Source organism: Muntiacus reevesi, chromosome 2, assembly GCF_963930625.1.
Source record: "Muntiacus reevesi chromosome 2, mMunRee1.1, whole genome shotgun sequence".
NCBI lineage: Eukaryota > Metazoa > Chordata > Mammalia > Artiodactyla > Cervidae > Muntiacus > Muntiacus reevesi.
In genome coordinates, this window is record NC_089250.1 from 133,041,724 (window position 1) to 133,065,443 (window position 23,720).

At 38.3% G+C, this 23,720-nt stretch overlaps 1 pseudogene; it reads left to right on the forward strand.

Annotated features, from left to right (window-relative positions):
• Positions 1-6,813: 6,813 nt before the first annotated feature.
• LOC136157268 (gastric triacylglycerol lipase-like) lies at positions 6,814-18,447 on the forward strand (annotated as a pseudogene).
• The last annotated feature ends 5,273 nt before the right edge of the window (positions 18,448-23,720 follow it).

Sequence of the window (23,720 nt, forward strand, 5' to 3'; positions counted from 1 at the left end):
TTTTTTTGAGAAAGGTGGAGTTTTTTCTTCAAAAAATATGAGAATATAAGAATTTTTAGAAATATGGAGTTTGGAAGAATACTTGCTGATATGAAAGCTAATTTTTCTGTAACCAAGTAGGACCTTTTGGAGGCTTCCCAGGACAGACCCTGCCCACCACCTCCCTGTCTTCTGGCTGTCTCATGTTTAGTGATCCAGGCCTGCCCTGAGTTACAAAAGGCTGGCTCAAGAATTAATGTTTAAAATAATGTGAATATGTAGCAACGACAAAAAAGAAATAGCAGTTGGGCCAGGAGAACTCATAACAATTTAAGCAATAAATCAGCCATATAGTAGATTCTTTACTTACTTCCTGAAGAACATTGTGTCTGATGCACACAACCTCTGATATGCAGATAACACCACCCTAATGCAGAAAGTGAAGAGGAACTAAAGAACCTTGATGAAGGTGAAAGAGGAAAATGGAAAAGTTGGCTTAAAATTCAACACTCAAAAAACTAAGATCATGGTATCTTGTCCCATCACTTCATGGCAAATAGATGAGGGAAAAATGGAAACAGTGACAGTCTATTTTCTTGGGCTCCAAAATCACTGTGGACAGTGTCTGCAGCCATGAAATTAAGAGATGCTTGCTCCTTAAAAGAAAAGCTATGACAAACCTAGACAGCATATGGAAAAGTAGAGATATCACTTTGCTGACAAATAGCTGTAGAGTCAAAACTATGGTTTTTTCAGTAGTCACATACAGGTGTGAGAGTTTGTCCATAAAGAAGGCTGAGTACCAAAGAAATGACATTTTCAAACTGTGGTGCTGTAGAAGACTCCTGAGAGTCTTTTGGACAGCAAGGATATCAAAACAGTCAATCCTAAAGGAAATCAACCCTGAATATTCAATGAAAGAACTGATGTTGAAGCTGAAGCTCCAACACTTTGGCCACTTCCAATGGGAAGAGCCAATTCATTGGAAAAGATCCTGATGCTGGGAAGGACTGAGGGCAGGAGGAGAAGGGCGGGGACAGAGGGTGAGATAGTTGGATGGCACCATCGAATGACTCAATGGACACGAATTTGAGCAAATTCTAGGAGATAGTGAAGGACAAGGAAGCTTGGTGAACAGCAGTCCATGAGACCACAGAAACAGACATAACTTAGCAACTGAACAACAAGATATTTTACAGACACTAAAGTGAAGTGAAGTGAAGTTGCTCAATCATGTCTGACTCTTTGCAACCCCATGGACTGTAGCCTACAAGGCTCCACTGTCCATGGAATTTTCCAGGCAAGTGTACTGGAGTGGGTTGCCATTTCCTTCTCCAGGGGATCTTCCCGACCCAGGGATCAAACCCAGGTCTCCCGCATTGCAGGCAGACGCTTTACCATCTGAGCCACCAGGGAAGCCCAAGACACTGAAGTTCCTACCAAATGGAAGATGCTGACTGCATGATGACCAAGAGCATGTAGCCCCCAGTCCAGCTGGATTGATGATGTTATCCCAAAGGACACCTGCCTGTTACCAATCATCAACCGATCAGAGAATTATGCACAAGACGATAATTTACTCTGTACTCTCTCCCTCACTTTGTCTTTAAAATTTGCTTTCCCTGAAATTCACTAGGGAGTTTGGGTCTTTCAGGCATTGCATGTACTATAATTTGCTCATTTTTATTACTGAGTAGAATCCCATTGTGTGGATATATGCTACATTCTATTTACCACACTTTATTGATTACAGTAATTTTACAGGAACTTGATAAAGTCTTGAAATCAGGGACAAGTCCTCCAATTTATTACTCTTTCTTAAAATTCTTGAATAATCTAAGTTCCTTGTCAATCATAGATTTTAGTAATAGCTTGTCAGTTCAGTTCAGTCGCTCAGTCCTGTCTGACTCTGTGACCCCATGAACCACAGCATGCCAGGCCTCCCTGTCCATCACCAACTCCCAGAATCCACCCAAACATATGTCCATTGAGTCGGTGATGCCATCCAACCATCTCATCCTCTGTCGTTCCCTTCTCCTCCTGGCCTCAATCTTTCCCAGCATCAGGGTCTTTTCCAATGAGTCAGTTCTTCACATCAGATGGCCAAAGTATCGGAGTTTCAGCTTCAACATCAGTCCTACCAATGAACACCCAGGACTGATCTCCTTTAGGATGGACTGGTTGGATCTCCCTGCAGTCCAAGGGACTCTCAAGAGTCTTCTCCAACACCACAGTTCAAAAGTATCAATTCTTCGGTGCTCAACTTTCTTTACAGTCCATCCTCTCACATCCATACATGACTAGTGGAAAAACCATAGCTTAGACTAGACGGACCTTTGTTGGTAAAGTAACACTTTTAAATATGCTGTCTAGGTTGGTCATGACTTTTCTTCCAAGGAGCAATTGTCTTGTCTTTTAATTTCATGGCTGCAGTCATCATCTGCAATGATTTTGGAGCCCCCCAAAATAAAGTCTGTCACTGTTTCCACAGTTTCCCCTTCTATTTGCCATGAAGTGAGTGGACCAGATGCCATAATCTTAGTTTTCTGAATGTTGAGCTTTAGGTCAACTTTTTAACTCTCTTCTTTCACTTTCACTAAGAAGCTCTTTAGTTCTTCTTCGCTTTCTGCCATAAGGGTGGTGTCATTTGCATATCTGAGGTTATTGATATTTCTCCTGGCAATCTTGATTCCAGCTTGTACTTCATCCAGTCCAGCATTTCTCCTGATGTACTCTACATATGAGTTAAATAAGCAGGTAACAATTTACAACCTTGACATACTCCTTTCCCTATTTGGAACTAATCTGTTGTTCCATGTCCAGTTCTAACTGTTGCTTCCGGACCTGCATGCAGATTTCTCAGGAGGAAGATCAGGAGGTCTGGTATTCCCATCTCTTGAAGAATTTTTTACAGTTTGTGGTGATCCACACAGTCAAAGACTTTGACATAGTCAAAAGAGCAGAAGTAGATGTTTTTTTGGAACTCTCTTGCTTTTTTTGAAGATCCAACATATGTTGGCCATTTGATCCCTGGTTCCTCTGCCTTTTCTAAACCCAGCTTGAACATCAGGAAGTTCACGGTTCACATACTGTTGAAGCCTGGCTTGGAGAATTTTAAGCGAAATGTCTGCTGAAATTTTTACTGCAGTTATATTCAACATATAGAAAAATTTGAGGAAAATTGACTGAGATAATGTCAGCATCAAGGTGGTGAAAGGTTTGCTTTTTTGTCCTCCCTTTTGACAACTAAACATTGGCAACCATGCACAAACAAAATATTTCTTTGAGGGTTGTGGAATCCAGCCCAAGGGACCTAGGAGAAACCTCATTTCCTGTGTATCTGGTAACAGGCAAGTATACCTCCATATGGGCTCCAGAATTAGCCAAAGCCAGCAAGCCTGCAGTGGTCTCTAAGCTGAGGTTGGGGAAAACCTGGGAATGTCATCTTGGGCAGAAACCCCCAGACCTTATAGAAATTCAGCCATCTGGAAGGAAGATTTCAGTATACCACTGGAGAACAACAAAAAACCAAAGTCCCCATGAGTTTGGGCACATTGGAGAGGTTAAGAATTTTGTTAGGGCTGCCACTATACTTTGTCACACATTTAAAATTTTAGGAGGGTAGAACTCATGTTGTGTGTTCTTAGCACAATAAAATAAAATTTCAATAGACATAAAACTTCATTTTGTTTTTATATGCTAGATTTGGTATGTCATTTTCTGAATAACTATAATAACTCTCAAAAACTCTGATAAAAATTGTTTTGCGCAGAATTTTCAAAAGTATACTAGTAGGACTTACTGGCTGTTTTAAGATAAATGGACATCTTTATGAGCTAAATGCTCCTACCCAAGTCATGGTGAAAGACTTGACAGCTAGAGTCTGGATTTTTTTTTTTTTTCCCAGTTGCTCAGTCCTGTCTGACTTTTTGCGACCCCATGGACTTCAGCCCTCCTGGCTCCTGTGACCATGAGATCCTCCCAACAAGAATACTAGAGTGGGAAGTCATTCCCTTTTCCAGTGGATCTTCCCTACCCAGGGATCCAGTCCAGGTCTCCTGCATTGCAGGTGATTTCTTACCCTCTGAGCTACCAGGGAAGCCCAGAGTCTGGAATACTCAGAGAATAAAGATACAAGGAAAGCAGAGTTTGACTAGCTGATAGATCAAGGAGAAAGTATCTCTGAGGATGGTTTTGGAGCCAGATCCTTGTGTGAATTGACTGTTAATGCAGTATTTGACTTTCAATTTGACAAACATAAAAACTTACCTGAAATGTAACCACTGAACATTCTTAGGAAAGGTCATCCAAAATACACAGATACATGTATATAAATATAGATAGAGAAGGGAAAAAAAGAATTAAATTTTTTACTTATCCAGGAAGCAGAAAGCATCCACATTTGGTGACAGTAAGTATGACACTCTGGCACAGTAAAATTTATTTATTTTACTTTAAAAATTAATATATTTAATCGTGAAGTTTAGTTCTATTTTAGGTAAAATATAATTCTCCATTAAAATTTTCAGCCTTGATTATATGCATATAAACCTTTTATGAAAAAGTTTCTTTCCTCTTTTTCTACTTCTCTAGGGACTTAATTTTGGAGAATTTGAAAAAGGAAAGACTAAGCAGTGCTCTGAATGTGTAACAGGAGCAGGCTGCCTTGCCACTGCTCTAGCTCTTAGTTTCTAACTTAAAATGAAATCCGACTTATTCTCAAATCAGTAAGGGGAGAGTGGCCCTCTAATAAAATATCTATGAGAAGACAGAAGGTATTTGAAAACATATTCAGTATTTGTTAGCAAATGGATGTGGCGTCTTCTGAAAAATTCATTTATTTTACTAACTCCAATAAGATACAAGGAATGTTTCCGGGGTTTATAGTTATCAGAAGAGGCCAGGTTGGAACTTGACCAGATTAGGTCCCTCACAGGCACCAATCTTGGTAGCCTATGGAGGTCATCCTCTTTTACTCTCTCCCTTTCACCCCCAAATCTTAATTTCCCTTCAGCCTTCTCTCTTAGGCTAGCTCTACTCAAAATCTGGGGGCTTTGAGTTGAGATCTTTACAGTCTTTGGCCTAAACAGCAAACACTAATTTTTAGTACTTTAAGACTAAGGAGCCTTTGATGAGGTTTGTACAGTGAGTGAGAAAGAATTTTATTATATTGTTGAGGAAAACATAAGGGACCATCGGTAGCTTTTAGGAAAAGTGGTATCATTTATTTTTTCATTTAATTTTAACTGTCCTTTCGAAAGTGTAGTGCTATTACAACAAGACATTGAATTTGAAGAGTACTCCTAATAATATGATTAACTTTTATTTATTGAACAGCAAATACTTATTAGAACCAAGGACTGAGCAGGATGCTCTATATCTACATTGTTACCTAGTCATTCTTCTTTCTGAATAAGTCTAAAGTTTCAGTTCACCTATGGGATTTTAAGAGCAAACATGTAGGCCTTGAGTCGACCAAAAGTAGAAGGGACCGAGAAATGCGTGGACATTACAGGTGAGAGAGCAAGTAGAGAGAGCTGGTGCTGCTAAACTATCACTAGAGTATATGCACCTCAAAGGCAGAAAACATGCCATTCCTTCATGGATCCCTCAGGCTAAACTTTTTCCTGGTGAAAAAATAGGCCAGGTTTAGAGTAGAAGACTATGGAGCAGGAAACTAAATTTCTGAAACTTTGAAAAATTATTGGGCTGTGAATGGACACAGTGGAGCATTTCCAAGGTTGGGTGAGAGTGTGGTTATGCTTGTTAATGTAGTTGTCCTTTAGTGAAACTATTAGAGAGAGGTGAAGAATTGCTGTAGATCTTTACAGTAGTATACATCATGTGTATTACAGTGAGTGAAACATTTAATAGGTCATTTTGAATCCAGACATTTTAAAGCAAAAATACAAAAATTTATTTGTTTTGGCAGTGTTTGAATAACACTTGGTCTGCCTTTTTGAGGGGATTAATGTGAGTTCTCACATATAAAACAGGCACTAAATCAGGGATCACCTTGTTTTATTTATAAGTTCAACAAAGATCAGTCCAGGTATTAAAACTCTTTCCCTTCTCTGACAGATGGTTTATCATTTTCCTAGGACTGTCATAACAAAATAGCACAAAGTAGGTAACTTAAAATAATAGAAAATTATTACCTCACAGTTTGGAAGCTAGAAGTCTGAAATCAAGGTCTTTGCAGAACCATACTCCCTCTGAAACTTGTAGTGAAAGAATCCTTTATTGTCTCTTCCGAGATTCTCGTGGTTTGCTAGCAGTCTTTACCATTCATTGGCTTACAGCTATATAGCTCCCACCTATGTCTTCTCTGCCACTTGGCATTCTCCCTGCATGTCCTTGTCTTCATGTGGTAATCTTCTTTTAAAGACTGGTCTTTTAAAGACTGGTCTTATAAGATCTGAGGCTCACCCTTCTCCAGTATTACCTCATCTTATTACATCTGCAATAACCTTATATACATATGCAAAAACATTCCAGGGTATTGAGTGTTAGAATTTAAACCCTTTTTCAGGGTGGTGTGGTGGAGAGACACAATTCAACCTATAACATATAGTAAATGGTAGCTCTGAAATAAAATCTACAGGTGGGTAGGTAAAAGGTCCTCTGAGGAAATATGTACACAACTGAAAGGAAATAACCAGGAAAACAGAAGTGTTATAAAACCATCTAATAGGCAAGGCAGTAAAGAACCAGAGGATATGGTAACAAACAAAAGCTCTCTGAAGTAAATAGCAAGGCAGCACAAGAACCCTGACTTTATATTGAAACATTTACTGCATCATGCTAATAACTTTTTTCCTTAGTAGGTTGAAAATGTGGTGGTTACTTAAAACAATGTGTGTCCTCCATGTGTTTGGAAATGCATTTTGTTTTCCTTGGGGAAAAAAGCTAACAATCCTGAGGCCAATATGGATGTTGTAAGTTATTACTCTCACTAATTAAGAAAACACCTCCAAAGACTGTCACTATTACTTTCATTCATTCTTTTAAAATTTCTTTTGTTATAAAATCTGAAAGCTCTGCTTACATAATATATGTTACCCTACCAATAAGAAATTCTACTTTAAGAATCATAAAATTGGCCAAGTAAACTCATACAACTAAATGTTCTGTCTTTTCTACATTCAGAGTCAGATAATTTCCTACTGGGGTTGCCCAAGTGAAGAGTATAAAGTTTTCATTGCAGATGGTTACATCCTTCAGCTCAACTGGATTCCTAATGGGAAGAATAATGTTAATTATTTAGGTAGAATTTATGTGATGGAAAAAGCTGAGTGTCTCAAATCTTGAATCAAATACAATTCAATCAGATATATTCTAATCATAGAACATGAGATTAACTTACTCATAAAGAAACATCAAACCTTCTTGAACATTATGCTGAGGATCTGAATGGCACTTGATTTACACTGACTTCTGTAACAAAGTGGAGCACACACTGGCCTGTGAACTTGATTTGGTAAACTGGGTGGATATTCAGAGTCTCTGAATAGAAGCTCCACCCAGAATTTTCAACCAGTTTTTCTCTGGTATTCTTCGGTTTACCCAAGTGTGTATTATCATTGCTCTTCCTGGTGTAATAGCATAGTTCTGGTTCACTCCTCTTTTCTGCCTTAAGTGCTTACAGCAAGCATTATTCAAGCTTAGGAGGATACCTTTTATTTTTTCTTTGATTGTCTGCACATGAGATTTTAAAGACCCAAAGCATTCCTGTTTCTGGAGATTTCTCTTTCATTTTTTCATGAAGTGTAAACTCTTTATATAGTTATATAAAAAATATAAATTGTAAGCCCTAGAAATTAAAATCAGTAACTAAGGAAAAGCATGCTCCAGGAAGTGGGATAAGAAGAGGACATGGGACCCCATAGATGATGTTGCAGTTCTTCTTTTGCTCTGAAGATTAAGGAATAATATCAGTATTCAGTGTGTGTGTGTGTGTGTGTGTGTGTGTGTGTGTGTTTGTGTGTGTGTGTGCACACGTGCTCAGTTGTGTCTGAGTCTTTGTGAACCCATGGATTATAGCCCACCAGGCACCTCTGTCCATGGGATTTCCCAGGAAAGAATACTGGAGTGGGTTGCCGTTTCCTTCTCTGGGTGATGTTAGCATAAGATAAATATAATGAATAGTTAGCACATTTCTTTTGGATACAATCCAATCAGTCCTAACTGTATTAAAGTGACTTGAAGACCTTTGCTATACTTTCAGATATATTTTTCTGCTATCAAATACTTTCAATGCTTTCTTTTCAGTCCAAAAGCCAGTTGTGTTCCTACACCATGGTGTGCTTATAACTGCCAGCACTTGGGTTTCCAATCTTCCAAACGACAGCCTAGGCTTCCTTCTGGCAGATGCTGGTTATGATGTGTGGCTGGGGAGTGTCAGAGGACTACCTGGTCCAGGAAACACTTATACCTAGATCCAGATTCTAAAGAACTCTGGGCTTACCAGTAGGGGAAAAGGTCTGTATTGTTTCATTTTGATATAAAATGTGCTAAATCTGTGTTTAAATTAATAATATTGATATAATTTTGTAGAACTTGGAAGGTATTTCAATGGAATAAAAGTATTTCATTAACATATGCAACTTGAATAATATTTTAAAACATTTTAAAGGTTTATATGTAAAAGTTATTCTAGACTTTAGTTTGTGTGGTTATTAATGCACCTAAGAATTTCCTGAGGGCTCAGTGGTAAAGAATCCATCTGCCAATGCAGGAGACCTGGGTTCAATCCCTGGGCCAGGAAGACTCCATGGAAAAGGAAATGGCGACCCACTCCAGTGTTCTTGCCTGGGAAATCCAACAGAGAGAGGACTCTAACAGGCTATAGTCCTTGGGGTTGCAAAAGAGCCTGACACAACTTAGAGTCTAAACAACAACAAGAATTAAAATGAAAATATGTCTGAAAGACATCATTTCCTATTATTCCCCAGATTCTAAAGAATTCCCCAGCTTCCCTCCAAAAAACCTGTCCTTTTCATCCTAGGGGACTGGAATGCAAAAGCAGGAAGTCAAGAAATACCTGGAACAACAGGCAAGTTTGGCCTTGGAGTACAAAATTAAGCAGGGCAAAGGCTAACAGAATTTTGCCAAGAGAATGCATTGGTCATAGCAAACACCCTCTTTCAACAACACAGGAGACATCACCAGATGGTCAATACTGAAATCAGATTGATTATATTCTTTGCAGCTGAAGATGGAGAAGTTCTATACAGTCAGCAAAAACAAGACCAGGAGCTGGCTGTGACTCAGATCATAAACTCCTTATTGCCAAATTCAGGCTTAAATTGAAGAAAGTATGGAAAACCTAGACCATTCAGGTACAACCTAAATCAAATTTCTTATGATTAAACAATATAAATGATAAATAGAATCAAGGGATTAGATATGATAGACAGAGTGCCTGAAGAACTATGAACAGAGGTTCCTAACATTGTACAGGAGGTGGTGATCAAAACCACCCCCAAGAAAAAGAAATGCAAAAAGTTTGTCTGAGGAAGACTTACAAATAGCTGAGAAAAGAAGAGAAGTGAAAGGCGAAGGAGAAAAGGGAAGATATACCCATCTGAATACAGAGTTCCAGAGAATAGCAAGGAGAGATAAGAAAGCCTTCTTAAGTGATCAATGCAAATAAATGGAAAAATAAGAATGGGAAAGGCTTAGAGATCTCTTCAAGAAAATTAGATACCAAAGGAACATTTCATGCAAAGATGGACACAATTAAGAACAGAAATGGTATGGACCTAACAGAAGAAGAAATTAAAAAGTGGTGGCAAGAATACACAGAAGAACTATGAAAGAAAATCTTAATGACCCAGATAATCACGATGGTGTGATCACCCCACTAGAGCCAGACATCTTGGACTGCGAAGTCAAGAGGACCTAAGGAAACATCACTATGAACAAAGCTAGTGGAAGTGATGGAATTCCAGTTGAGCTATTTCAAATCCTAAAAGATGATGCTGTAAAAGTGTTGCACTCAATATGCCAGCAAATTTGGAAAACTCAGCAGTGGCTACAGGAATGGAAAATGTCAATTTTCATTCCAATCCCAAAGAAAGGCAATGCTAAAGAATGTCCAAACTACTTCACAATTGCGCTCATCTCACACACTAGCAAAGTAATGCTCAAAATTCTTCAAACCAGGCTTCAACAGTACATGACCTGAGAACTTTTTGATATTTAAGATGGATTTAGAAACTGCAGAGGAACCAGATCAAATTGTCAACATCTGTTGGATCATAGAAAAAGCAAGAGAATCCCAGAAAAAACATCTGCTTCACTGACTACATTAAAGCCTTTAACTGTATGGATAATAACAAACAGTAGAAAATTCTTAAAGAGATGGGAATACCAGACCACCTTACCTGTCTCCTGAGAATTCTGTACGCAGGTCCAGAAGCAACAGTTAGAACTAGACATGGAACAACAGACTGGTTCAAAATTGTGAAAGGTGTAGGTCAAGGCTGCATATCATCCCCCTGCTTGTTTAACTTATAAGCAGAGTACATTATGAGAAATGCTGGGCTGGATGAAGCTCAAGCTGGAATCAAGATTGCTGGGAGAAATATCAATAACCTCCAATATGCAGGTGACACCACCCTCATGGCAGAAACTGAGGAGGAATTACAGAGCCTCTTGATGAAGGTGAGAGTGAAAACGCTGGCTTAAAACTCAACATTCAAAACACGAAGTTCATGGCATCTGGTTCCATCGCTTCAAGGCAAATAGATGGGGAAACAAAGGAAACAGTTACTGACTTTATTTTCTTGTGCTCCAAAATCACTGTAGATAGTGATTGAAGCCATGAGATTAAGACACTTGCTCCTTGGGAAAAAAGCTATGACAAATCTAGACAGTGTTTTAAAAACCAGAGATATCACTTTGCCAATATAGGTCCATATTGTCAAAGGCCAGTATAGTCAAAGCTATGGTTTTTCCATTAGTCATGTATGGATGTGAGAGTTGGACCATAAAAAAGGGTGAGAGGCAAAGAATTGATGCTTTTGAACTGTGGTGTTTTAGAAGACTCCTGAGAGTCCTTTGTACCGCAAGTAGATCAAACCAGTCAGTCCTAAATAAAGTCAATCCTAATATTCATTGGGAGGACTGATGATGTAGCTGAAACTCCAGTACTCTGGCCACCTGATCAAAGAACTGACTCATTGGAAAAGACCCTGATGCTGGGAAAGATTGAAGGCAGGAAGACAAGGGGACGACAGAGGACAAGATGGTTGGATGGCATTACTGACTCAATGGACATGAGTTTGAGCAAGCTCTGGGAGGTGGTGAAGGGCAGGGAGGCCTGGCTTGCTGCAGTCCATGGGGTTGCAAAGCTGGACACAACTGACCCACTGAACAACAACTCCAGTTTCCCAAACATTCATCACGTTGCCAACCCACCACTACTTTTTGCTTTATTTTTTTTCAGAGAAATGTAGAGAAGAGAGGAAAAGGCAAGGGTAAATATGTACATGATTACTTTTTACCACAGCATGTATGCATGCTAAGGCCCTAAGTCGTGTTTGACTCTTTGTAACCCCGTGGACTATTCCCCACCAGGCTTCTCTGTCCATGAATCATTCAGGCAAGAATACTTGAGTGTGCTGCCATTTCCTCCTCCGGGGTTTTATCACAGAAAAATCAAATAATATAATAGCATCAACTTTCAGCAGTTGCCAAAAATAACTTGACTTTCTACTTTTACTCCTGTATACCTAGAAATGATTATAACATATTGCATATTTTGGCTTTCCTGTCACTCACTTGACAATGATTTTTGTCTACTATGTATTTTTAAATAGTATATTTCTCATAATTCTCTTATGGGAAAGCCATAAAATGCTATATCTTAGAAGTTGGGCTCTAGAACAAGAGCACTCTGAAATTTAGTCTATCACATATTGGTTATGCTCACAGACACATTTCCTGTTTCCTCCGTTCTAAAATGTCCATAGTTATACCCTTAGGTCAAAGGTATTTTGTGGGCTTGGAATGAAGTGGTGCTTAGAAGAAGGTAACATGTTAGTAGCTAACAAAGAGGAGGTGTGGAATCAGTGTTAGTTCTTATGATCCAGGTGTCCCTACAGACGGCTTTTTAAGTCCATAATTTAAGATATGAAGGTAACTTTCCTATTATAATAAAGAATTAAAACAAGTTTTATTCATTTTGTTTCATGCAGTTTGATGAAATGATAAAATGTGATCTTACAGCCACCATTGATTATATCATGAAGAAAACAGGACAAAAGCAAATTTATTATGTGGGCCATTCCCAAGGAACACTTACTGGTATGCTAAGAAATAATGAAATGCGATTATGCTATAATTTTTATTTTTAAAATAACAGAAAACTTTTCTTTTTAAAAAGAATTTATTTTAGAAAGTATACTTATTCATTACAATTATTTAGAACATACAGACAAGCCAAAAAGGAATAATATTAAAAGCCAGTGAGTATTATTTTATTATGGCATATAGGTGTATGATCCTTTAAAAATAATTAATGGATGTCATCATCTATTAATGTGATCTTTCCAATCATACCACACATTCTAAACAAGATGTATGTGTTAGAGTTACCTAAGATTCTCTACAACTGGAATTTCCAAGACTGAAGACTTGGCATGTGTGTTTAAAAATTTTTTTTTCCCATAGTGCTCTCTTTAAAAAAAATATGTTTATTTATTTATGGGTGTGCTGGGTCTTTGTTGCCACATGGGATTTTCTTCAGTTGTGACAAGTGAGTGCTACTCTCTGGTTGGGGTGTGTGAGCTTCCCACTGTGGTGGCTTCTGGAGTTGCAGAGCACAGGCTCTAGGGCATGTGGGCTTTAGAAGCTGCAGCATGTGGACTCCGTAGCTGTGGCTCCTGGGCTCTAGGGCACAGACTCAGCAGTTGTGGCACACAGGCTTAGTTACATGTGGGATCTTCTGGGATCAGGGATCAAACCTGTGTCTCCTGCACTGGCAGGTGGATTCCTCACTACTGAGTCACCAGGGAAGCCCTTACAGTGTTTTCTTAACAGAAAGTTGATGTGTTGCTACTCCTTAGGAAAAGTCTGAAGTTTGGTTGGTATGGTTTCTTTGATCAGTGACATTCTGCTGCCCAGTGAGTTTTGTTTGCACTTTGCCTGGGATCTCATCTAGGGTAGTATGAGGCATATTAATTTACATCCTGAAAGACCAGATGCTTCAAAACTTTTCAGTTGGACAGTAAAACGTTTCTAATTACTTAAAGTATTCATTCTTTAAATGTGCAGTGTATCTACTATTTGAAATATACTTTGTTGGCTGGTATTTGCAATGTATATTATACACTAAAGAAACATCATTTTCTCAAAGCTCACAATCTAATAAGGCAAGGTTTGTCTCCCTCATCACTACTGGTGTTTTGCTGGGGGTCAGAGTTGGGGCTTCCCTTGCATAGTAGGATACTTGCACTGTCCCCTTCTGTCCTTGCAGTTATGATAACCAAAATGTCTCCAGACTTTTCCAGATGACCCTTGGAGACAAATCATCACTATTGGAGAACTGCTGCAAAAGGGATGATGTTTTCAGCAGGCCTATAGTCAGTCAAATGAACCAGAATGAGGAGAGTGTAGAGGAGAGAGTTAAATAACCCAGCATAAGAGGCCAGGCTCTTAGGGCTCATAATACTTTATGGGCACCTCAAAATATTTAATTACTTTCAAAATCAAAAGAGTAGAGGAATATAGTTCATTCTGGATTATGTTCATGTTTATGTCAACACAGTCACAAAATATGGTTTTTACATAGATTTGGGGTGGGAGTGGGGAGGAAGGGACCTGTGAAGACAAAAGCATCTGGACCTTGAAAGTAATCATGTGGCCATGGAAGTAAACATTTCCTTTGATCACAATTATTAGGGAGGATTTTGTGATAAAAAGAAAGAATGTTGAACTGCACCTTGAATATGGATGGTCTCTTGAAAGAAAGATGGCCCAACCTCTCTTTTAGAGAAGAGGCCAGAAGAGTAGAGGATGTATCTAGACCTCAGTAAGTGTAAACCACATTTAAAGTAATAAGTGGAGGCAAAAGCAGGTGGAACAGCCCAGAGAGGAAACTATCCCACGACATTGCAATTCTACTCCTGGGCATTTGTAAAGAAAAAGAAAAAAACAAAACACAAAACTATAATTCAAAAAGATGGAAGTAAAAGCAAAACTAAACAAATGGGACCTAATGAAACTTAAAAGCTTTTGCACTACAAAGGAAACTATAAGCAAGGTGAAAAGACAGCCCTCAGATTGGGAGAAAATAATAGCAAATGAAGAAACAGACAAAGGATTAATCTCAAAAATATACAAGCAACTCCTGAAGCTCAATTCCAGAAAAATAAATGACCCAATCAAAAAATGGGCCAAAGAACTAAACAGTCATTTCTCCAAAGAAGACATACAGATGGCTAACAAACACATGAAAAGATGCTCAACATCACTCATCATCAGAGAAATGCAAATCAAAACCACAATGAGGTACCATTACACGCCAGTCAGGATGGCTGCTATCCAAAAGTCTACAAGCAATAAATGCTGGAGAGGGTGTGGAGAAAAGGGAACCCTCTTACACTGTTGGTGGGAATGCAAACTAATACAGCCACTATGGAAAACAGTGTAGAGATTTCTTAAAAAACTGGAAATAGAACTGCCATATGACCCAGCAATACCACTCCTGGGCATACACACCAAGGAAACCAGATCTGAAAGAGACACATGCACCCCAATGTTCATCGCAGCACTGTTTATAATAGCCAGGACATGGAAGCAACCTAGATGCCCATCAGCAGAAGAATGGATAAGGAAGCTGTGGTACATATACACCATGGAATATTACTCAGCCATTAAAAAGAATTCATTTGAATCAGTTCTAATGAGATGGATGAAACTGGAGCCCATTATACAGAGTGAAGTAAGCCAGAAAGATAAAGAACATTACAGCATACTAACACATATATATGGAATTTAGAAAGATGGTAACGATAACCCTATATGCAAAACAGAAAAAGAGACACAGAAGTACAGAACAGACTTTTGAACTCTGTGGGAGAAGGTGAGGGAGGGATGTTTCGAAAAAACAGCATGTATATTATCTATGGTGAAACAGATCACCAGCCCAGGAGGGATGCATGAGACAAGTGCTCGGACCTGGTACACTGGGAAGACCCAGAGGAGTCGGGTGGAGAGGGAGGTGGGAGGGGGGATCGGGATGGGGAATAAGTGTAACTCTATGGCTGATTCATGTCAATGTATGACAAAAGCCACTGAAATGTTGTGAAGTAATTAGCCTCCAACTAATTAAAAAACAAAACAAAACAAAACAAAAAAAACCAAAAAGATGCATGTACCCAAATGTTCCTTACAGCACTATTTACTATACCCAAGATATGGAAGTAACTTATATGTCCATCCCAGATGAATGGATAAAGAAGTTGTGATACATATTTACAATGGAATATTACTTAGCCATTGAAAAAAATGGAACAGAGAGAGCTAGAGATTATCATACTGAGTGAGATGTCAGATAAAGACAAATATGATATGATATCACTTATACATGGAATCTAAAAAAGAAAATCATGCAAATGAACTTACTTACCAAGTAGAAACGGACTCACAGACTCCAAAATCAAACTTATGGTTACCAAAGGAGAAAAGTGAAGGGGGAATAATAAAAAGGAAGGTTGGGATTAACATATACACATTATTATATATAAAATGGAAAATCAAAAAGAACCTACTATAAAGTGCAGGGAACTCAGATCAATATTTTGTAATAATTTATATGGGAAAAGAATCTGAGAAAGAGTATATGTAAAACACTGAATCACTTTGCTATACACCTGAAACTAACACAACATTATAAATCAACTATACTACAATATAAAATCAAACCAAATGAAATTTTAAAAAATAATCCTGAAAGTCTAGGGAAATTCTTCAGTGGGAGGAGAAATGATTCATTGTACCCAGATTTTTTACTAATGAAATAAAACAACAGTTTTCACTAAATATTAAATTATAGAATTAGCAACCACAGGGAGATTGGGAAAAAGACAAACAAAATGGAATTACAAGAAATTAATCTTGTATTAGCGTGCAGAGTAAATTGTAGAGAAGACCTTTAGAGACCACTCTGGAATATATGGTAAAGATAGTAACCCTATTATGTAATCATAGGTAAACTAGCCAAGTAACAATGAAAAGTTGAGGCAAGACAGAATTCAAGTAAACTAGTCTATTTTCTTGTTTATTTTCAGCTTTTGGAGCATTTTCAATAAATCCACAACTGGCTAAAAAGATTAAAATTTATTTTGCACTGGCTCCAGCTACTTCTATTAAAAACACAATTTTACTGCATCCTCTTACTTTCACCAAACCAACACAATTAAAGGTTTGTGATTCATTATAACATATGCTTATAGTTTTCAAAATGAGAAAATGTGAATAATACTGAAGAAGAGAGATGCTTACATAGCCCCCTGCTGGATTAAAATGTTCCATTTTCCTCACTGGCTTGGGTATGTAATGCAGCATTCTCTGGAATTTGATGATGCATTCTGCATTGTTCTCAGCCTCACATCACCCAGCTTATTTTACCTTTCCCTTATATCTATCATCAGTCTTTTGAAATCATTATTAGTCCTTTTTTCCATATGCAAATCCATAATCTGTATTTTTCTTTCAAGTTTTGTGTGCGTCTGTGTTAGTTGCTCAGTCATGTCTGACTGTTTGTGACCCCATGGACTGTATAGCCTGCCAGGCTCCACTGTCCATGGAATTCTCTGGAATTCTACTGGAGTAGGTAGCCATTCCTTTCTCCAGGGGATCTTCCCCACCCAGGGACTGAACTCCAGTCTCCTGAATTGCAGGCAGTTTCTTTACTGCCTGAGCCACCAGGAAAGCTCCTTCAAGTTCTACTATCATGTAATTTCGTTTTAATTTTACACACTGACATGTCATAAGGTTGGATGGGTTTTTCCCCTTTCAACTTCCTTTCTGTTTGCTGCCACCTTGTCTCTATCTACTCTAAGGTCTCTCCATTATATTTACTTGTAGGCATTATTTTACTTGTGTATTTAGTGCAAGAATATTGTAGAAATTACCATAATGAAAGATAAATAAAATTACTGGAAATCCTACTGTCATAGTAATAACAACAGCCATTTGGTCAGTGTATGTTTGACTTCATGAAAACAACTTAAATTTTCAAAATTTTAGTCTTTGTAATGGGTGCAGGGTTGTTTCTTATCATGCATTTAATTTGTGTTAATCTATTGAATAATGATTGAGCATTTTCCAACTGTGTACTTGCTTCCATAAATTCCCTTTCCTCAGAGCTTACAACTTTTACTATTTATTTTTTCAGCTATACATATATATGTATATATATACACATATCATTAAAATATAAGTAACTTTGTATGTCTTTGCTATGTTTTCTTTTATATAATGTGTTGACTATCTGTGGGCTTAGGTATGTCATTAAAATGGAAGCAATTACTTTCTTAATCTTATTTCTAACTTACTTATCCCACTCGTGTTGTTGAATAGACATGTCATCCTTATGAAAATCTTTTGTAGTAATTCTGGAATCTTGCATAGATGCAAGACTTTTTTTTGCCTGGGGCTGCTCTGCCCCAGTGAGGGTTGAGCACGAGGGTTGAGCAGTGAGGGCTGAGCTCCACCACGAAGGTGGTGGAGCTGCTTGGCTTGCGGGGACCCTGGCAGCAGTGTGCAGGGACACAGACTGCCTCTGCTGCAGAGTTATGACTCTATCAGTCTTTTTTCAAGCCTCTTGTAGCTGGCAATCAGAAGGCCTCTTTCGCCAGTCTTTTTCCGTAGCTCTGCACATTCAGGCACTTAGAGGGCTCCCTTGCCTGGAGTCCTTCTCTGCTGTTAGGTGCATCAGGCACATAGATGGGCCCCCTGGCTGGAGTCCTACTCTGTAGTTCAGTGCATCAGGCATTTGATGGGCCAGCCTCTCTTTGTTCAGCTGCCATGCTGGCATGTGGGGAGAGAGAGGTGTGAAGATGGCTCCACCCACCATGCGTGACTCAGCAAAATCGCCACGCTTCCATGGCTGCCCAGCTTTTCCTCCACAGGCATTTCCCACCACAGTCTCCACCCTCACATCCCCTAGATCCGTCTCTCCACAGTCAACAGCAGCCCTCACCCTGGGATTGCTCCACAATACCTAAACTCCAGCTCCCAGCTGCTGTGCCTTCCAAGGAACCTGCACTCCTGTCCAGGGTATGTATGGTTACAGCAAGGACTGTCTGCTTCTCATTCCATTTAGGCTGCCACAGATCAGCTGTTTCACTTTCAGCCTTAAATGTTTCTCCTCTGACACAGACAATTGCCCCGATGTGGGGCTTGAACCCCTGCTTCAGTTCCGCCACCCACAAAGGGCAGGTCCAGTCCTACTAACACTCCTGTTTCCCCCCTAGTTCTTCATCCTACTGAGTTTTGCATGGTTCTATATATTCTTTTCCACTGGTCAGGTACTTCTGTCCACTTCAGCTGGTGTTTTGCATGCACTTGTGTGTCTGAAGTTGTATTCCTGATGTATCTGTGGAGAGAGATGTACTCCACATCCGCCTACTCCTCTGCCATCTTGTTCTTGATCTTTTTTTTTTTTTTTTTTTTTGATGTGTTATGCTTTTTCTATTGCTCTAATAACAGTTTGCAAAAATTTTGAATATTTTTGCAGGTATCTTCATAAAGTCTATTAGCTATAGTTCTCTTCTTGTAATCTGTTTTTCTAATTTTGGTATCAAGGTAATACTTGACCTCATAAAATGAGTTGGATAGTAGTCCTTTTATACTTTTCTGGAAGATACTGTGTAAAATTAATATTCTATCTTTTAAAAATACTTTATCTGTTTTACCAGTAAAGCCATCTGAGACTGAAAGTTTCTGCTGGGAATACTTAGCTACAAGTTCAATATCTTCAATAGACATATGGCTATTCAAGTTATTTATTTACGAATGGATGGTGGTTTAGTCACTAAGTCATGTCCGACTCTTGTGACTCCCATGGGCTCCTCTCTCCATGGGATTTCCCAGGTATGCATGAGCATACTGTGATAATCTTTCCTCAATGTGCCCATTTCATCTGAGTTTTAAAATTTATTGTCATAAGATTATACATAGTGTTTTCTAGCATGTGTGCTTAGTTGCTCAGTTGTGTTCAACTCTTTATGACCTCATGGACTGTAGCCCACCGTGCTCCCCTGTTCACAGAATTTTCCTGGCAAGAATACTGAATCAGGTTGCCATTTCCTACTCCAGGGCACCTTCCTGACCCAGGGATTGAACCCGTGTCTCCTGTGTCTCCTGCATTGACAGGCAGATTCTTTTCCACTGAACCACCTGGGAAGCCTAACAATTTTTTCCTATTCTTTTAACATTTGTTAAAAGATGTCCTTTTTCTCATTCTAGATATTGATTTTTTACATCTCTTTTTTTTTGTCCTGGAAAGTCTGATTAGAGACTCACAAATATTATTAATCTTCTCAAAGAACTGGTCTTTAATTTTACTGATTTTTTTAATATATTTTTTAAGATAGCTCATGGATTTCCATTTGCTCTTTAGCATTTCCTTTCTTCTAACTTTGGATTTTGTAATTTCTTTTTTCCTGATTTCTTAGATCATCACTTTTTAATCTTTGTTTTATAATTTAAAAATTTATTGCTATATGATTCTGTCTAGGCACAGCCTTAGAGCTGTCAAATAAATTTGAATAGGTTATAATTTCATTTTCATTCAAGTTAAGCTACCTCAGTTTCCTTTTTGATTTCTTATTTGATCTTTGCTACTTAAAAGTGTGTTATATAGTTTCCAGTGATCTTTCTGGATATTTTCCGGGGATTTTTCTGTTGATTTAAAATCATTTCTAGTTTGTCCAGAGAACATGATCTGAATATTTTTAAATTCATCGAGACTTGTTTTAAAGTCCTGAATATGAATCCATCTTGGTAAAGGTATCATATGCATTGAAAAGAATGTGCAGTGGATGTATATTCTGTTGCCATTGGGTAGAGTGTTCTTTAAACTTCAGGTAAGTCATTTTGGTCAAAAGTATTGTCAAGATTTCTTTGTTCTTACTGACTTTGTATTTTTTCCTGTCAATTATTACAAAAATATTGAAGTCTCCAACTGTAATGTATTTGCCCATTTCTCCTTTGAGCTCTATCAGTTTTTTTTTTTGTTTGTTTCATTCATTTTGAAACTCTTCAAATATAAACTTTTAAGGTTTTTTAATGTCCTCTTGATGAATTAATCCTGTTGCCATTAAATGATCCATATTATCTCTGCTGCAGCAGCAGTTTGTTATTAATCATTATCATGGTATATACTTTTTCTATCCATTTTCTTCATTTGTTTTTATTTGTAAAGAGTTGAATCTCTCCTTTCAATGCTATTTAACCATCCCTGTCTTTTAATCACAGTGTTTCAACCATTTAAATTTAATAATATATTTGAGATGTTTATGCTTAAAACTATTTGTTGTATTTGTCCAATATGTTCTTTGTTCTCTTTTTTCCTGCCTTATTTTGGATTAATTGTGTATATTTTACTATTTCGTCTCCTTCATTGTCTTAGGAATATCATTTTATTTTGTTTTCTAGTGGTTGTCTTAAGGTTTATAGTACTGTATACTTTTTTTAGCTCATTATAGTCTATGTGTAAGTAATATGTACTACTTAACATACAGTGTAATATCTTTAAAGCATTAAACTCTCATTCCCTCTCTCCCAGCATTTGTGCTAATTTTGCCATAATTTTTATGTCGACATGTTACCAATACTAAAATATATTATTATTCTTTAAAAATAAATTTATCTTTTAAATTAGTTCACCATTAAAAACAGAAAAGCCATCTTTTACATTTCCCTGTGTGTGTACTAAATTTTGTGCTTTGCGTTTCATTGTGTAGATCCCGATGTATCATTTCCTTGGCGTTATAAAACTTGCTTTAATGTTTCTCATACTGTTGATAATAAATTATATCAGTTTTCTTATTTATGAGTACTATTCATTTTGCCTTTGTTTCTGAAAAATGTTTTCACTGGGCGTAGAATTCGAGGTCTTTAGCGTTTAGTTTTTCATTAGCACTTTAAAAAAGTCGCTCCATGTTTCTGACATGGCAGGCATTTCCAGCAAGAGGTCTTTTATTGTTATAATTTTGTCTTCAGGCAATCTTCTCTTACACTTTCATTTTCTACTGATCCTACACAGTGTGTTTTATGTCTCAGACACTTTAGTTTTCATTTCCAAAAATTCTATATTAGGTTTTCTGTCATCCATGTTTGCCGGGAACCATTATGGGAGGTCCCACCCATGACGAGGTCATGAAGAAAATACCTGACACGCAAGGCCATTCAGGATACAAGGTACCCTCCAGGTTGGTCTTGGCCTCTACCCCCCACCCCCCGTATCCTCCTCCCTTTTCTGCTGTTGTTCTTGTTTGCCCTGCTGCAGATTTTTGTGTTGTCTGCCGAGAGTTCTCCTGCTCCTCTTTCACTGAATAAAGATAAACTTAAAACCCTAATTAAAAAATCTCCTGGACGCTGGTACCTTATGAAGAGGCCAGGGATGAAGGAAATGCTTCAATTCAAACCCTTTTGCTGGCATTCTGGCTTGTTTGATAAATGTGTGCTCTCATTGCAAAAAATGCTCATGATTGTTCTAAACATCCTAAGCACAATACTCTAACAAAAGAAACTATTAAGCATAGGTCCCTCCACCGGGTGAGAAAAGCTCCACAAATAACAGTCACAAATGTGCCTAATAGAAAATAGTTTAGATAGAGATTAGCTGGTGACTTCTTGCAGGTTGTTAACTTTTAGACTAAGAGCCTGTTTTGTGCCATATCTGCTGTTTTTGCAGTCCTTCGCATTTCTGTTCTGTAAAAATGTAATCCTATCTAGTTCCCATGGAGATGACGCCTACTAGAAAGAAAATAGATTAACCACAAAAAAGACAGGGTCGGTTACTGAAGTTGCTTAAAGTCACACCAGGTACAAGCCATAAAATGTTAACAGGCCTGAAGGCCAAACGATAAAGAAGACTCTTGTGAACGAGAAATATGTGGATGATATCCTGTTTCTGTTGAAGATCAAGTTGCTGTAATGTTTTGAGATGACCTGTATGTAAGCAACATGCACTTCCCCCAAAAGATGTTGTAAAGGGTATAAAGGGACCGTGCAAAAATAAACTCCAGACTCAGCCCCGAGCTTTGTCTCACTCACTGTGTCTCTCTCTCATTCGCCGATGCCGTTCATCCTTAGGGTTCCCCTGGATCCTGCTGGGGCAAGGACCCCGGCACATGTTAATACTTAACATGTTCATTTTCTGTCTTAGACATTGTGTGTGAGTTAGTTGTTCAGTCGTGTTGGCTCTTTGCAACCCCGACTGTAGCCCGTGAAATTCTCCAGGCAAGAATGCTGGAGTGGGTTGCCATTCCTTCTCCAGGGCATCTTCCCCATCCAGGGGTCAAATTTGGGTCTCCTGCATTGCGGGCAGATTGTTTACCACTGAACTGCCAAAGAAGCCTCTAAGACATATAGAATGCAATCAAAATAACTTTTATCTATTAGTTACATCATCTGTCTTTTGGGCCTTTTGTCAATTCATTAATCTCTCCATAAGGCCTAATTCCTGGGTTTTGGTGTAACTGGAAATTAATGAATTGTCAGCCTTTGTAACTGTTTTTGTTGCTGTTGGGTAGAGTATTCTTGCATTTCTGGGAATAGTTTTGATCTTTTCTTGTGGGATACAATTAGCTTATTTGGAAACATTTTGATCACTTGAGGCTTGATTTTTTGCTTCCTTAGTAGAAACCAGAAAAGCCTTTAGTGTCAGTCTAATTTTTTCTTCCTATGAGTCAATTATTTTCTGATTACTCCAATCCTGGTTAATCATGAAATTTTCAAATGCATTTGGTGGAGACAGATACTATTTAAGGCCTTCTGCTCTAAGCATTGTTACCTTGAATGCTTTCAAATGGCTTAATCCAAGGCTTTGAGTCAGTTTCCTCACATATATTTGTGTGTGTGCTAAGTTGCTTCAGTGGTGTCTGACTCTGTGCGACATTATGGGCTGGCTATAGCCTGCCAGGCTCCTCTGTCCATGGGATTATCTAGGCAAGAATACTGGAGTGGGTTGCTGTTTGCTCCTTCAAGGGATCTTCCTGACCCAGGAATCAAACCAGTGTCTCTTACATCTCCTGCACTGGCAGGCAGGTTCTTTACCACTAGTGTCACCTGGGAAGCCCAGTACATGCAGTTCTGTAGTAAGCTGAAGAACTCATATGGGACTTCTATAGATCTCTGAATCTCTCTGGATGTCTCTGTCTCTCAGGGTCTCTCAATTTCTCATTCTCTCTTTTCCCCATGGTGACTCTAGCTACGTTGGCAGATTCCAAAGTCTCAACCCTGTCTCATTAACTTACATGGTTTTCCTGGTTTGCTTGAGTTTCTATACTGCAGCCAGCCTGGGATCATTAGGTAATAGCTGAGCATTTGTGGGGTTCAATTTGTTTGTTTCACCTTTTACTTTTTTTCAGAAATCACTGTCTTGTGCTGCCAAATAGCCAATTTTTGAAAACCCTTGTTTCATGGATTTTTATGTTTCAACTATGACTGCTATATAGTTCCATTTGTAATCTCAGAAAGAAAAACCCAATTGTCCCTTT